At 52.3% G+C, this 12,241-nt stretch overlaps 1 protein-coding gene across 2 annotated transcripts in view; it reads right to left on the bottom strand.

Moving 5' to 3' along the window:
• The window catches only part of PSD2 (pleckstrin and Sec7 domain containing 2), a 64,927-nt gene extending 54,835 nt beyond the window's left edge, over positions 1-10,092 (bottom strand). For both annotated transcript variants that reach the window (XM_050312043.1, XM_050312044.1), the window contains exon 1: positions 9,871-10,092. The gene's annotated coding sequence lies outside the window, so the exon portion shown is untranslated. The remainder of the gene's footprint in view (positions 1-9,870) is intronic.
• Between the last annotated feature and the right edge of the window lie 2,149 nt (positions 10,093-12,241).

A 12,241-nucleotide genomic window follows, 5' to 3' on the forward strand; every position in this document is an offset into this window, starting at 1 on the left:
GTGGCTTCAAGCAGTGTCCACTTTGGTCCTAAGGCAAGGGAACCATCTCTGAGCAACAACAGCTGGGTAACTGTCACCCCAGCAGGGATGTTCTATTTTCATCTCGGAGAAGGAAAGGAGGAGCAGGCTCCCTCACCCAAATCAGACTGAGACGCACTTATTTGGCTTGAAAACACAGACTCAGCCAAGATTTGCTGACAGCCAACGAGGCTGGAACTTCCCTGCCCAACATTGCAGGGTGTCAGGGCACGAAACATGGCAATTCCACTGAAGTCAGCAGCTCCACTTGGGCAGAAAGCTGTCTGCCCAGGGGACCCGCAAGGAGCAGCCTGGGAGAATGAGATCTAATATGAAGGGACTTTAAGACGTCATCAGGACCAAATTAAGACATTCAGGAGGCAAAAGGCAAACTGGAGAAATGAAGCAACTACAGAGGAGCAGACAGGACAATGCTGCAGGAAAATCACCTCCTCTCAGACTAGAATGTGAGCATCAGCCCTCTTCCCAGTGAATACTCCACCTATAAACTCACTAATTCTTCAGCAGGCCATTTTTTGTTGTGGTTTAGCCCAAAAATTCCACCTTCTCTGTCAAAACATTCCCTATAAAGGAAGTAGGGGCCAAGCAAATCTTCCTCTTCCAGAGGCAAACAGATGGTCACTGAATTTCTGAAAACTGCCTGTTGGCTTTACAACACCAAGGAGGCATTGACAGCTCATCATTCTTCCCTGCTGGAGGAGTCACACTCGTTCTGTTCACAAGGGTATATGTTTTGCAGCCAGCACGACCACTCCCCCTCCTTTCTCCAGAATCTTTCCCTCAAGAAAAAAAAGACCTGGGGCATACCTACGTTTTAGGTGTGTCCATCACACCTGTGTTGTCTCTCTCAGTCTCCCAGACTGGGGTCTGCAGGGTGCAGATACTCAACGAAATGGCTGAGAATATAATTGCATATTTATTCTCAGAACTCACAGACCAGGATGGAACCACGAAGAGAAAAGCAGGATTTCACTGCTCCGTTAGGATGTGGCAAGTTCTCATTATCTTTAACAGGAGATGCTAGTCAGAGCTTGGATATACCAGAACTTGCTTGAATACACGGAAAAGCACTTTGAGTGGGACTCAGCTCGCTCAAATGTAGACATCTCCAGCTGAGCTCAGCCCCCAGGGTTCAGTCAGCAGAAAGGCTGCATCTGATCTGCATTAGAAGTCTGTGTTACAACCAGAAGAATGCGCTCTGCTGCTCACTGACTGGACCCTCCAGCCTGGGACAGCAGCCCCAGCTGCCAATGTTCCTGGTGCAGACACCCACAAGGAGAACAAGGCTCTCCTTCCCAGCACTGCTGACCACCTTTGGGGGGGTCTACTCAGTGCCCTGAACCGCCTCCCCTAGGCACGGATGGCTCTGAGCAGCACGAAATGTTAAAGCTGACTTGGTTTGAAAACTGAGCAAGTTGCCCAGAAAGTGCAGCTGAAACCCTGGTGGAGCCATTTTGCAGCTCCCGTGCAGAGGTTTGGTCTGCCCTTAATGGACGTGCTGGATAACCAAGGAAAAGGGAGCAGGGTTTCCCTCATGAAGGAGTCAGACTCTAACAGACACAGTCCTAAACTGATGTAAAGGTGCTTTACAGAGACAAGGATGCTTCTTGTCCTCAGGGGAACTGTAAGAAGAGCAAAAAAGCACCATCAGGCTGATGTAATTGCACCAGGACAGTGCACTGTTTAACTCTGGGACCACGGGGCTCTCCCAGCCTCCCAGTGTGCAAGATGCCCTGCACTAGATCTTGTGACAAGGGCACACCAGGCTGCACTAGGTCGTTTTGCCTCTTTTTTTAGGTGTTCTCAGGGCTTTTCTCCTGCTCCTTAGACATCATTACATTTGGGCACCAGACAATGACTTCAGGAACTGATGAATTACATTGTGGACTGAGGCTCCAGTGATGCACAGCGAGGCCAGAGGGGCCTGCCAGAATGAAGTGTGCTGTAAAGATGAAATAGGGGCTCAGGAGCTGAATGCTGCTCAGCCTGGTTCAGCGGTGACCCAATGACATCGTGGCACACGAGGAGTGGCAGTCGGCACTGCTGTGGGGGACGTGGCCCGAGACAAGTGTGCAAAGTGCACACTGTGTGTCTGGGACCAGGGATCTCTGGTTTTTACAGCGTGCAAAATTAAAGGGACATTGTCCCCAGGGTGCAATCCTTGCAGTTTGCTCTTATCTGGAGAGCAGAGGACTCCCTTCCCTTCTGATTGTGCTTACAGAAAACACCCAGGTCACTAAAGCACAGGTGCTATAGGATCATCCCCTACATCTACCAGGAGCTGCTGTAATTCTGTGGCCTTCTCCCTTGGTGTGATGGCACTAATAGTAACACATCTGCATTTCAGGTGTTGCTATCACACTGTGATCTCGCTGTGATCCTGCACATCCAAACCTCCTGTGTTTCACCTGGGGCTGTTACTCTGCTCCTGGTCCCCAAGCACCACTGGGCCAACACTCCCACCTCCTCTTGACATTATCCCAGCTCTCACACTGTGGACACACAGGAAACCCAGGTTTCCTGAAGCCACCTCTCAACACTCAGCTCTTCCCATTCTTGTGTGCAAAAATAAGAAGGCTTTAGAGGCAGGTCCAAAAGTCTGGGATAAAAACCTCTTGCTCTTTCCAGTCTTGGGGTGAGGGACAATGCCCATCCTGCTGTCCTGTGGCTCCCACTACCAGGTGCTGTGCCAGAGGCAGGTGCTGTGCACAGTGTGGGCTCTGGGGATCACCTGCAGGAGCAGCACACAGGCACCATCCCAGGCAGAGGTGGTACAGGATGAGCCCCATGGATGCTGCTCTGGGGGCTGGCAGCTGCCTGAGAGGAGCAGCCAACAGCCAGGACCACCCAACAGAGAGGAGGAGAAGGTGCAAAGGAAAAGGTCAGGCTTTATTACAAAGCACATTTGTAAATAAAGGGCTAATAAATGATTAGCAAAGGCCTTCAGTGCCCTGCAGGGTTCATTTCTCAGGGTGGGAAGAAGCAGAGAAGAAGGTCACCGAGACATGGGGGGCTGCAGAAGAAGTCTCCATAGCAACAGCTCCTGTGCAGGTGACCAGAGCACCAGCACATCCCACCCAACACACCCCTGGGCACGGGCAGGGATGGAGAACAAAGGACACTGCAGACTAACAGTCAATACTTCAGGCTTGGGACCCTCAACCCACCCCAAGAGCTCAGCCCAGCCCAGTTCAAAGGTGGCAAAAGTCACCATCAGACCACAGCAAAGGTCACCATCAGACCATGGGCCAGCAGTGCCATGCACTTGTCCCACCAGCCCCTAGGAAGGAGCCATCAAAGGAAACTGCCTCAGCTGCTGCAGCAAATTAATTCTCTCTACTTCTGGGAGGGAAAACAGCCCTGTGATTATCTGCTGCCTCAGTTTCCACACCCAGGCAATGGAGGAAGCTGCCTCCTGGGACCTGGGGAAGAGAGAGAGCTTTAGTGTTGAGACAACACCAAGAGACCTGGATAGACAGCCTCGAAAGGACACAGGGTGTCCTTTCCTCGAAAGGCAGGTTAACACTCCCAGCTGCAGACAGTCAGCTCCTCTTTCCAAGCTCAGGACTCTGGTGAGGAGTGGCTCGGATAGCTGCCCTTGCCTGGTGCTGCTAACTTAGGAGGCAAAACCTAAATACTCATTAAAGCAGCACTTGGCAGAAACCCCATCCTCAATTACAAAAATCAATTCATTTTTTTTTATGAGTCTGAAGCCTTTGGGGCCTCATAATCTAATTAAATAAAGCTTTCTCGCTTTCCTCTTGCCTGCTCCCATAGCTTCTGTTGTACCAGCAAAGACAAATATATATTTTTAATTTAGCAGAATCCCCCTGCACGGTTTATCCCCTTCTGGACAGAGACCCTTTCTTTCTCCACATGCCTGTATCCTGCTTGGGCAGGCTGTGTCCATATCCGGGTTACTTTTTGTTCCTAAGAAATGTCCAAAACACCAGGGGCCCAGTCCACCTCCATCCACTCCCACTGGCTGGGTACCAGTGCCCATGTGAGGAGAAATGTGCAGAACCTAGCAGGAGCAGAGCCCATGGAAGGTAAGCTCAGCCTTGGGACGGGTGCCTCGTGGCACACTGAGGGCAGGCCTCATCCAAGTCTGCCAAATCCATCTTTCATGGAATATCCTGAATATTCCATATCCATGGAATGTCCTGAGCTGGAAGGGACACACAAGGATCATTGAGTCCAGCTCCTGGCCCTGCACAGGACACCCCAGCAATCCCACCGTGTGCCTGAGGGTGTTGTCCAAATGCTCCTTTTGCTGCCAGGACGTGCAATGGGGAGAGGCTGAGGGTGAACTGGAGAAGGTGCCATAGAATCCTGGAATGGTTTGGGTTGGAAGGTTAAAGATCATTCCGTTCCAACCCCCTGGCATGGGCAGGGACACCTTCCACTAGACTAGGACCACCCTTTCCTCCTGTCTCCAGCATCAGCCAACACCAAGCAGCTGTGCACAGAGTGGGCAGAGATCCCTGTAAGTGGACCATCCAGGACTGGATCAGCTGCTGGAAGGAGGTGGGAAGGTACCACAGGGAATTCCCTCTCCACCTCTATGAGGCTCTTGCCCAGAACGATGTGAAATTTTTTGGAAAAATTGTTCTCTGGCAGAAAATTGTGATCACAGGTCAGCTAAACCTTACCCAGAGTTGTGATGCATTTGTGCTGCAACCACTGAAGAGCTGGATTTGAAAAAAATACCCAAAGTGTAAAAAAAGAAATTAAAAAGTTACAAGAACTGAGCTTTATGCTTGGACTTTGGAGTACTTAAACAAATACAGAAAACAAAAAATGCAACCCTTCAATTTAGTTTGGTATTACAGCATTTCCCTGCAATCCTACGATTTTTTAAGGATTTAAAAGAAGAAGATATTTGGGTCACATTTGTTTTTTCATATCAAGAAAATAATACAGAGACAACTGCACATGGGGGAGGAGAAGCTGAGCTCACATCATTTTCCCTGGGCTTTTCAGTTCAGTTTGTGAACCGTAAGTGCAGCTGTCACCTGGGTCTGATGCAGGTCCTCCTGCTCGATGCTGATCAGTAGAGCTCATGCTTCCAACCCCAAAAAAGGGGGCATCACTGGAATTTGCTCTCCCAGTGCAGAGCTGCAGGTTCTGTCTGCTGAGGGGGAATTCAGTTCTCCATCACAGAGCCACAGAAAGGCCACAGAGAGACGAGGAGCTCAGCTGCAGGGCCCCCAGGGAGACACGGGATGGGCAGTGACCGCACAAGACACCAGATCCAGCTGTGAGCCCCCCAGTCCAGAGAACACTTCACCCAGAAGATCACAGAGGGATCCTGTCCCCAGTGCTCTCCCTGCCACACTTACATCACACTGGAAGCTGCAGGAGACACCAGGGGTCTCTGTGATGTGGAGGTGTCTGAGCTGGACAGCAGGACATGCAAAACCAGTGGAGCAGTGCTTTGCCATAGTGGGCCTTTGGGAGATGATCCTTGGACCAGAACATGTTCCACGATGTAGAGGAAGGCAGAAAATCCTGGCATGAACTCTGTGCTCATCCTGCTTGACAGGAAACCTTGCCCCATCCTTGATCCTGATGAGGTGTCTCAAGGCAGCTGGCAGTGTCAGGGCATCCCACATTTGCTGGGATCCACCCAGGCTGCCTCAGAGAACAGGAGGATGGAGGAGGAGGTGAAGCAAGGCTGGTGATACCACAGAGCTGACACCCTGACCAGCTCACATGGGACCCCTCAGAGCAGCTCTGGGAGGATCCCTTCAGGTGTGGCATCCTCTTTTGGGACCCAGTGCAAGCATGACTCCTGGCTAGGACATGGGGACACGCTGGTCCTTCAAACAACCTAACAGCCCTGTCTCCTCCACAGCCACCAGTCAGGCCCTTCAAGACTGACTGAAAAACCACAGAGCTGAGAAACCTTGAGGGAAGCATGTGAGGTGATGGGAGGAGGAAGAGGAAGGAGTGGAGGACATATAAGCAGTGAAGAGGTGGGTGACAAACGCTGTGCCCAGCGCCAGGCTGAAGCCTGTGGCCCAGAAAAAGCATGGAGCACAAGAAGGGGCTCAGGCTCAGCTGCACCATCTCTGCTCAGGCTTCCTGTGGCTCTTGTATTTTCTGGCCCTGCCTGGAGCAAGTGAGGGAGCACTGGGACTGATCCAGTGATGGGAACAACGTTGTCTCTAAAGGAGGAATCACAAGTGACCCTACCTGGGCCTTGAGCAGAGCTAGAAGCTGCCCAGAGTCAGGAAGGCCAGGTTATGGGCTGCAGGGAAGGACTTCCCTGAGCATCTCAGTCACTCATCTCCTGGAGCTCCTGCAGGAAGATAAAGGGACAGCAGTGAGGATGAAGGGTGAGGTGGTTACCCAGCCTGCCAGTCACCTCCTCAGGGTCAGAGGAAATGAGGAAGAGAGGCAGAACTGATCCCACCCTTCTCACCTACAATTCCTGCACCATAACCACCACAGAGAAGTGCCACGAGCCTCCTGTGCAGACAACACCACTGTACCATTAGTGTGGGTCCATCTGACCACTGAGCCTGAGTGCACTGAGCCTGCCATGGACCCTGTCCCAGCACTTCTCTGGGAAAGGCATTTCCCTGCTGAAAGGACAAGGAGGATGTTTCCATCCCCGGCAAATGTGGTAAAAAAGAGGTGTGTCCACAGCAGAGGCTGCGAGGTAGCAGAGCAGCAGGAACCACAAGAGATGTGGCCACTTACATCAGCACATCACCCACGCCAGGGGCTGCTCACACACAGCCTCCAAGCACGCTTTTCCCTCAGCAGGAATCGCTCTGCCCATGGTCAGCACTTCCCTGGCAGCAGCCACAGCTCCCTCCCAGCCCAGGGAACATCCTCCTGGCAACACCACCAACCTGTGCAAGTCAACAGGGCCACACACAGGTGCCTGAGCTGACCAGGGGATTCCATCTCCTTCTGGCAACAGGTAACAGCTCCAGCTTTGGGCAGAACCACAGACACCACATGGGACAGCTCCAGACTCTCAAAGAAGACTTTTCACTTCATTCCCTTTGACCTGATGGCCTGACACACCCAGGACTGTGTGTCCCTGGCACAAACCATGGCACAGAAGCTTCTGGCAATGCTGGATGGAGGGATCTTCACTGATGGGAAAACCCATGGAGGAAGAGGACAATGGCTGACAGGATGGACAGAAGAGAAGGGATGGTACTATAAGCTGAAGCCCAGAAGACCAATACAGGGTACTTCAACAGGGAGATGAGAGGTGAGCAGCACCAGTGGGGAGAGCAGAAAGCCAAGATCCCTGTGAAGGCCCCACACTCAGAGCTGGGTGCAGCCATGAGGATGAATGAGGTAGGTATTTCCTGCCCAGTGTCCATCATGTGAAGAGCCACATGATGGGCCGTGTGATGGGGCCCCCAAAGGGGCTTCATTTCAGTCACCCTGGGGTCAGAAAAGCATGTCCTCATCTGGGGCACCTCAGGAACTGGTCTAAAACTGCCTGGCTCTCTCTTGCCACACGCTGTGAAGCTCTCCTGAGTGGCCTCAGCAAAGCACACCATCCAGTCACCATGAACTGGTGTTACAGCTTCCCATCCTCAGCTCCCCACTGCCCCTGACAGCAGGACAGCACCATCCAGGCACTGAACAGCCCCACTGGGCACAGGCAGGGGTGAACTGGCAGAGCTCCTGCATCCCCTGCCCAACACTGCTGCTGTCACCTTGGCAAAGCCACTTGACCACCCCGAGCCTCAGTTTCCCCAGAGGATACTCCAGCCATGTCCTGGGGTGGGCTGAAGAGCGATAACACACTGAGACAGGAGGAAACTTCGGTGTCAGTTCAGAACTGCTTGGCCTCCAGCCTCACAGATCCAAGGGTGGCTCCAGGGAAAACCACCTACTTCAACTCCACTTGTGCCTAACTTTTAGGGGGGAAAGGGACACAAAATGAGGGCCATCCATTTTGTGAATCAGCCACCTCTCTGACTTCCCCTATGGGCTCGGCCACCCACTTTCAGACTTTATCCATTGTTTGCCTGGACTTGTACAGGAAAAATCACATTAAGGAAAATCCTAGCTGAATCACACACTTTGGAGCACTTGCAATGGACAATTTGACAAGGACATGGGGATTTGCCATGTTTTTAATGCAAAAATATCTAACGATAATATGCTTCACTCCTGGCTAAAAGACATTATCTACTGGCATGGGGGGAATTTAAGCCATAATACCAGCGACTATAATGCAGGCCTGGAACTCCATGCAAATATTATCCTGATCCAACAGCTACAAAGCTCTGTTTATCCTAGTAATTAATTCTGTCTTATGTTTAGTGATACAATTAGAGAAACACTGCCGTTCTGATGGGCTTGCTTCCACCAGTGCCTTTTACTATATTTACATCCCCACAATAGGCTTGGTCTCACAGAAAAGGGTGAAATTGCATTTATGGAGACAATGCCACATGCATTCCCAAAGCATTTTAGAGATGTAAAGTTAGGCTCCAAATTGCACGTTTATTGTGTGAGCACACAATAAGCTTAGATTAAATATTGACTAAAGCCAGCCTAACACCCAAAATAATGAAGATGAGCACAATAGTGAGATTTACTCCCAGTCTCTAGAGAAATACACATCTGTAACACATAACATGCCCTTCCCACAGATATACTCTTTGTATTCCAGCTAGCCTTAGGCAGGAAAAATTTCATTCTCATAAATTATGGATTTTCTTTCCCAACTGCCAACACATCCATATTACCAGTTGCAAAGCAAACAAATATAATAACAAAAACAACAACAAAAAAAAAACCAAACCAAAAACAAACAAACAAAAAAAAAGCCATTCCCCTGACACAGTGACGAGCAGGTGAGTGGCTCCTTGTATCCACAAAGTTGAGGCAGCAAAATGGAAGATAAACGTGGCTAAAACCAGAGCATCCTTTCCCTTTTGTCCCCCAAGGTGTGGGAGCCGGCAGGGAGGTGTGGGCATGGCAGGTATCCTTTTGGAAAGTACTCCCAGCCTTAGCTGTGCTCGGGAAACTATCCGTCCTCCTCACGCCTTCCTCCTCCCCAGACTCGTGGAAGAAATTCAGGGAGACGCGGATGCTAATGGAACAATTACGATAATAACACAGCGCTGAGCGGGGGCAACACACCCCCTTCCCAGCAGCTCGACCTCTAAATCCCCTAATACGGCACCGCTTCATTCAAGATTAAAAGAAATTGTAACCCAGCAGAGACAAAAAGACACAGGAGGCAAAGGCAGGATCTCACTCGGCGGCAGAGCCCCACTCCAGTCCAGATGCAGTCATATCACTTCAGCTTCTCTGTACCATCTCCATGACAACCATGTAATTTGGATGCAATAACCACTGCCGAATTGATCTTTAAATGTAGCTTTGTTATAAAACATAATACTGACCGTGTCAGGCTCAGGATAAAGAGAAGTAGCCCCCCTACCAATGAGGACTGTGATTTAAGAGCCTCTCCCCCCCACCCCCCCCCTTAAATTTTCAGCTTCAGTAATTGCGTGGATGAGTGGATTTTCAAGGCAGGGACGGCAAACACCATTTGTGTGTGTGTGTGTGTGTACAGCATGCTTTAGGGTAACACTGCAAACGAGACACCACACTGAGGGCTGGAAAAACGTGTCAGCGTATATCCAGAGAATGGGCATCACACACACACACACACACACACACACGTATGGGGAGGTTCAGTCTCCAGCAACTGAAGCATACAGCTGATGCATCAAATAATCCCAACAAGAATCAAACCCGGCAGAACTAAGCAAAATAGGAGGGGGGGTCGATGTACGGCATGACAATGAGAGCAGGGCAGCTCGCACTGGCACTTACCCGAGCAATGAGCTGTTTAATTTTTGGTCCCTTCACAAATGCAGCTCCCTTTTCTCTTCAACAATCCATGCAAAATAATCTGCAGTCCCACCGATGGAGGAGTGGCCCCGTCCCTCCCCCTCCACCACCTTCCTAGACCTCCCTGTTATTGGCTTCCTTCTCCCTCGTCTCCTGCTCTCCCTCGCTCGCTCGCTGGCGATGGTTACACCTCCCAGCCTTCCCCCAAGGTGTCAAGAGACTGCTGGGGATCCAGCAGGCAGGGTGGGAGGGGACGGGGAGAGGGGAGGAGGCAGGAGGCACGGTGAATGGACCAGGGAAAGGATGGAATAAAGCCCTTGCTGGCGAAGCCCCCGGCAGAGCCCCTGGCTGGAGCAGACCTGCTGCTGGCTGGGACGCTCTGCTCGCCAGGCAGGAGCTTCCAGGGATATCCCCGGAGTGCTGGGGCTTGTCCCTAACACACACACACACCTGCAGAGTGCTGAGGGACTGGTCTGCTTCCTGCCAGCAAATTGTCACCCTGCAAACTGAGACTGGCTTGAAGTTTTGGGTTGAAATCCTGCCAAAGGCTCGCACTGCCTTTAACAAGTGATGCACTTGCAGACGCAGACGTGCAGCAATGGAAGCGCCTCAAGGACCCACCAAGGTGCTGACCCCAGCACTGCAAGTTGGGGTGCTCCGTGCCTCTGGGCACTCCACCCTGCTGCAGCCCCAACCCATCGCACCCCAACGCCTCCCATCCCACACCTGAAGAGCCCCCTGGTCTCCAGCAGGAGTGCTGCCCATGTGCCTGCCTGCCCAGCTGCCTCCAGGGCCTCCCCCACAGCTGTGGGCTGGACCAGGAGCCTGCTCACCATCCCTGATGCTTCTCCATCCTCACATCTCCTGCATGCCAAGGCAATGCTTTTGCCTACAGGCTCATCCAGGCACCTGGCTCACCAAGATGCCTGGGGAGGCAGTGTGGGGTGGAGAGGCAAAGGGACACCACGCTTTTCCTGCTTATAGGGCCCCTTGTACCAGAATTACAGACCCCTGGTGTAAGGCAAACGGTGATTCTTGGCCACTTGTGGGTGTACAGGTGAGGGGTGGTGCACCCACCTGCCTGACTGCTGCACAGGGATGTGTGACTGTAGAATCCCAGAGCGGTCTGGGTTGGAAGTGGCCTTAAAGATCATCCAGTCCAACTCCCTGCCACGGGCAAGGACACCTTCCACTAACCCAGGTTGCTCCAAGCCCCATCCAACCTGGCCTTGGACACTTCCAGGGTTGAGGCAGCTTCTCTGGGCAACCTGTGCCAGGGCCTCACCACCCTCACAGGGAAGAATTTCTTCCTTATATCCAATTTAAACCTACTCTCTTTCCATTTGAAGCCATTCTCCCTTGTCCTGTCACTCTATGTCCTTGTCAAAGTCCCTCTCCCACTCTCATGGAGCCCCTTCAGGCACTGGAAGGCCACAATAAGGTCACCCTGGAGTCTTCTCTTTCCAGGCTGAACAATCCCAACTCTCTCAGCCTTTCCTCATGGGAGAGGTGCTCCATTCCTCTAATCAACTTGGTGTCCTCCTGTGCCCTCAGCCACACGGGTCCCCCTCCTCCATCCCTGGAGGCAGCTCTGCAGGTGGGGTCTCACCTGAGTGGGGCAGAGAGGCAGAATTCCCCCCTCCCCTGCTGCCCACGCTGTGGGATCAGCCCAGGACATGGGCCATGCCCAGCCTCTCACCCACCAGCACCCCCAAGTCCTTCTCCCCAGGGTTGCTTTCGATCTGTTCATCCCCAGCCTGGGTTGGAACTGCCCACCTGCAGCCCTGTGCCCTCCTGGTGCCAAAGCACCACGGGCACGCCCCAGACTGGACCTTTAGGTAAGGAGGAAGGATTTGGTGTCTGCCCCAGACACATCCCAGCACATCCAATGGCTTCTTGATTCCATGGAGAAAACCCCTCCCTAGATCTCTGTGTCTCTTGGAAAGCTCGTTCCAGAGGGCACACGCCGCTGACAAATCCCCAACACCCCAAATCAAAAGCGTCATTACAATGGATAGCCAGACCTGCCAACAGCGAGGCCCAGCCATGAGGTGCAATAATGTCCTGGAGCAGCTCGGCAGGGCACGGCCGTGTATCCTTCCAGCAGGGATACCCCGGCACAGCACACGGCGTTCTGTGCCAGGGACAGTGCCGGTAATGAACCATGTAATGAGCCACCCTGCAGCTATACCGGGGACCTATCCAACAAAGGCAAGTGTGAATGAAGGTACAGTGCTGGAGAGACACAAGGAATGGATCCTGTGGCCACAGTCAAGGGCAGCAAGGAGCCAGGCAAATGCAGGTGTGGGACTGCAGCCTCCCCTGGGGTCCCGTCCTCCAAGAGGTTCGCCTG

Source organism: Myiozetetes cayanensis, unplaced genomic scaffold, assembly GCF_022539395.1.
Source record: "Myiozetetes cayanensis isolate MyiCay16 unplaced genomic scaffold, myiCay2020 scf17, whole genome shotgun sequence".
In the NCBI taxonomy this organism is placed as follows: domain Eukaryota; kingdom Metazoa; phylum Chordata; class Aves; order Passeriformes; family Tyrannidae; genus Myiozetetes; species Myiozetetes cayanensis.